Source organism: Capra hircus, unplaced genomic scaffold (assembly GCF_001704415.2).
Source record: "Capra hircus breed San Clemente unplaced genomic scaffold, ASM170441v1, whole genome shotgun sequence".
NCBI classification, from domain to species: Eukaryota; Metazoa; Chordata; class Mammalia; order Artiodactyla; family Bovidae; genus Capra; species Capra hircus.
Window position 1 is genome coordinate 1 of NW_017206758.1, and position 4,737 is coordinate 4,737.

Below are 4,737 nucleotides of genomic sequence, written 5' to 3' on the forward strand. Positions count from 1 at the left end.
CACAAAATTGCCTGACAGTACGCTTGTGAATATGAAGTGTGGAACTGACCTAGCTAGGTGATGGAAGCTGGATAGTGAAAACATGAAAGCCATAGGGAAAGGTGCATACTCAGGCCATCAGAAGCACTGGAGCCACGGTACCAAATGCCTGTTATCTCACTGAGTGAGCAGTTTCTAAGTGGAATCACAGTGGTGCACTCAGGAAGCCTGGCAGAAAGGAGAGGCAGGAAGAAATTGACTGGGGCCACCAGTGAGAGCGCAGAGGATCCCAAGACACAGAACAGGCTGCAATCCCACACCAGAAGCGCGGGGGGTGACCCCACAGCCCCCTTGGACATGCAGCTACAAAGGCCTTTCCATCCTTCTCGAACACTGGGCATTCTTTCCCTGACCGTACCATGAGCAGGAGCAACACTTGCCATTTATGTGAGGTTTCAGAAATGGACCAGCATGGCAGCATAGGCACTTGCTACCTGCATAGTCTTCCATTCTGAAACATCACTCTTTGTACTCTTTGCAGAAAGCATATTACGGGGGTCAGGACTATAGGATGGATGGCTTAGATTGCTCCTGTTCCTGTTCCAGCCACCACAGGATTGTGTAACTAGGCAGGCTGGAATGTGCTCTCAGATGGAGCACAGAACCACTTGAAAGGGCCTGATAGGGTAAATGGGCAGACAGACATGTCTCCCGCACCAGTGAGTCACGGAGCTTAACAGGGAGTTGTCCTTAGCAACTCACTGGCAGGAATTTGAACAAGGTTCAGGGAGCTTCCTCATGCCAGTAGAGCATGCCCCATTTCTCCCTCTGTGAAAAGTGTGGGCAAGCGACCTCAGGCCTGTGCAGCATTCACATCTGTCCAGTGAGGGAGGGATGGTTACCAACACTTTCTGCAGTTCAGCAGTGACTGCCCACTGTTGGCTATCAAGATTGAGAAAGCACTCTCCAAACCTGTGGACTAAAAAAGTCTGATCTCCCATTGATGCAACTCACTCAGGAGAAGGGCTTGCCTTCACTCTAAGGATAAGCTTCTCCTGTGAGCATTGGTGTCCATAAACTGGCAAATGGCAACGGCACCACTTAAAGAGATGGAAACACACAGACACCAGCCCTGGTACACACAAGGAAGGATTGCTCCAAACCAGTGCTATGCAAAGCAGAGACAAAGAGACAGAGAGCTCTATGCCCTAATGTCCTGGTGTCCCTGAACAAGAGATCAACATGCGCAAACGGTGGGGTTTTTCCCTACTCCCCTAGCCACCTGGCCAGCAACAGTCTCTCTGTCCCATGGAGAAAAGTATCCAGCCACTTGGCACCCCTGTGTATCCTTTGGATACTGAGGGAGAACTCCCCGTTATTGAAGGTCCTGTGGGACACAGGGAGTGTGCTGTTTGGATTGTGGATCAGGAATCCGTGGTTGGAATTTCCAGATCCAGATCAATGACAGCACCTGAGGTAGCAGCAGATGCAAAACCTGCTAGCTCTGTGGAGCAGAATCTGGCCACGCCAGTGGAGCAGATCCCAGGAACCACGGAAGATGCCTTCCCGGTCTTAGGGGCGTGTCCATAGTGTGCTGTTCCACTACCCTCTCAGGCTGTTGGTCTAGATTTGGTTCAGCTGGCCTGTGCATGGCAAACAGCTAGGGCCCCGCCTGTTTGGTTGATGTCCCAGGGCCCGTTCACCCTGTCCTGGGCTGCCACCACCCGTTTCTATAATCTCATGCCACCCCCCACAAACACCAGCCATAGCCTCTGAACCATGCCCCACACTCCCACACCAAAAACGCTAGTGAGCCCCACAGGATTACTGCACCCTGGGCCACCATTGCTCACCACTTGCTGTGGTGTTATTATGTCCCTGTCCCTTAGCATCTGACCCAGGGAGGGGTCATGGCCAGAGCCAAGAGGAGCATGAAGAGGCAGTCAGAGGAATTCAGGAGAGTCCTGAGACCCTGGACCTTCTTAGTTGTGAGCCTAGGTGCTCAGCGGGGATGGGGCCCGTGGCCTGTCCTTGTGGTGCTGTGCATGGCTGGGACGTTGCAGCCACCAGCAGTCACACCAGGGAAAGATGCCACCCTCTTCAGAGTGGAGGCAGGAGAGGATGGCGAGGCCCAGGGGGACAGAGTCATGGCAGGGATCAGGCAGGTGTTCCACCTGCTTGCAGAGGACATCACTGAGGATATGGAGGTTGTGCCGGAATGAGTAACAGCAACAGGGGTCCTCCCCAGAGCTGGAGGAGAAGACTGTGGGAGGAAGCAGTGCCAGGAAAGCCCTGGAGGCCCAAGTGAGCTTCCGGCACTAGATGTGCTGCAGGCACTGGCGACCCTGCAAGGGGATCTGAGCTCTGAGCCTGAGAAAACCTGCAGGGCCTACGTTTGGTTCACGTGCAAGAGCATGAGAGGAAGAAGCGTGACTTGGCTCAGAAGAGTGCCATCGTCCAGGGCATCCCTGGCCTTCTGGGCCAACGTGGTATCCTTTCTGCTACTCCCTGTGGTCCGCCTGCTCAGGAGGAGGGGGAGGTGCAGGGGCAGGAGCAGGAGCAGGGGTGGAGGCAAGGGCGCAAGATGGGTGCTGGTGGACCCTGAAGGAAGTGTGGTACTGGGCAGTTGGCAGGCTCCAAAGGCACAGCTGAGTAGGGTCTGGGCAGGGCCACACCTGTACGTGTCACAGCCATGACTTTGTGTGTCTACTTCAGGCCTGATCTGAGGAGGAACAGCCTCTAAGTCAGAAATGCCCAGAGACAGTACACCAGGGCAGCCTTTGCTGACAGTTATTGTTGTAAAGGTGAATGATTCCAAAGATAACTGAGATCTGGGTAGTAACACACACACACACACACATACACAAACCCACACAACGTATGTAGACATACCACTAGCCAACACCAAACTCCTTTGCTTTCAGACACGGTTTTGTCACAACGACTGTAAGTCCTACCATGTAAGCAGTGACATGCCACTACCCAGCATACACAGGTCTGGGAAACAATAGCTATCAGAAACAGCCCCTGCTTGGGGAATGCAGACCACCTCAGATGTAGAACACCACCCAGGAACACAGAGCCATGAGCTTGTCTGATGGTATGGCAGGGCCTGAGCTCATCAGTGTGGCTGGGTAAGCAGAAGTGCCCAGCATCCTTGGAAGATGCTTTTCTCCCCATGTCATTCTTCCACCCCAGACTAGGGCTGATGCTCCTGGCTCTTCTTGGCCCAGCATGTGGCATAAATGGCTCCTTGACCTCAAGCAGATTTATGAACCACCCTCAAGTTTCTGTCATGATCAGTGACAAAGATAAATACTTTCCCAGCTACATGATCGACTTGAATGTCAAATGAAGGAGACTGAAGACAGGTGGGTATGGGACTTGGCGGGGTGTGTGGAGGATGATGTTATCCATGTTCCTACACTGTGAGAGTTTGGAGAGGCTTCGTGGAAGCTGTTAATGCCTGCCTGGGAGGCAAGCTGAGGACCCTAGAAGCTTGCATCTTTTCCCTCCTCCCTATCCTAGCAGATACAGGTGCGAGTCATCCATGGTCATGCAGCAAGCTGATCTTTTCCTTTCGGGACCACCCCTATTTCTTGAAAACAGTGATCATTAAGGAGTATTACCTTGACATCATTGGTAAAACATGAGTCCGGGAATGATGATTGTGGGTGTGCAGGGGTGTGGATGATCCACCTATGGGATCCACCCATCTCCCCTCTCTTCCTGCAGGGTATAGGGGACATCGTTCCACTCCAATCCATTGGTTCTGGAGCTTTGAACAGGGAGCACCAGCTGCAGGCTGGACACCAGGAGCCTTAACTTTCTCAACTGGTTGTCAGGCCACAACTGCCCAGAATCAGACAGGATTGCTGAGGTGGTATTGTTTTGGTCCTGCATAGAGTTGATGATTGTTGTTGGAGTTCTTGGCTGCCGTGTGAGGGTTCAGATCCTGGTCAACCCAGGCCTGAACTTGCTCAGCAGCAAAGTGTTGCCAGCAGATTATCAGCAAAGACGAGTGGGATGATCCCCTGAAGGCCTACCGCAGGAAGGAAGATTCTTCCATGACAGAAACACGTGTGGTGAAGGGGTCTGGAGGTGGGCCATAAAGGGAGAGCCATGTACTAGCCGGGACACTGTCCTTTTCCAAATACGATGCTCAGTCTCATGAAAGCTGGCTGTGGAGCTGAATTTGGGCCATGCATGTAGCAGGTGGCCTGCTGAGACTGGGGGCTTGGGGATTCAGTGTGTCCGTGAGTGAAGCAAGTCCCCTCAATCAGTTGTGGTTGCAGAGTGAGAGTCCTAGGTGATACTACTAGAGGCAGGGTGAATTAAGTTTCTTTGTCAGAATCATCCTTCCATGGGTCCTGCCATCCCTGGCCTCCTGTTGCTCACTGAGTTTGAGATTGCCCGTGGCCTTACTCCGCCCCCTTACTCTGGGAAGGCCTATCATTGCAAGGGCGTCTTCTCCTGTGTGCTTACTTTGGGATTTTCTGTGAATTTCCACATCTACCACTCGGTGGCTCAGCACACCACACTGCTGCATTGGAAGTGGCTTCAGGCTACCTTGGGAAAATATAGAAGAGCTCGGGAGCAGGTGGACAGGAAGCCACAAGGACAGGACATGGTGCCTACTGACTCCATCTCTGACATTGCCAGCAACCCAACCACCCTTAGACTGGGAATGCTTACTCTTATGGTTTCTCATAACCGTTCTCCTGTCGACTTCATATCTACATCTTTTTGGTATGCACA

At 52.6% G+C, this 4,737-nt stretch overlaps 1 pseudogene; it reads left to right on the forward strand.

The window, feature by feature from the left end:
* The first annotated feature begins 1,889 nt into the window (after positions 1-1,889).
* LOC108635128 lies at positions 1,890-4,080 on the forward strand (annotated as a pseudogene).
* The last annotated feature ends 657 nt before the right edge of the window (positions 4,081-4,737 follow it).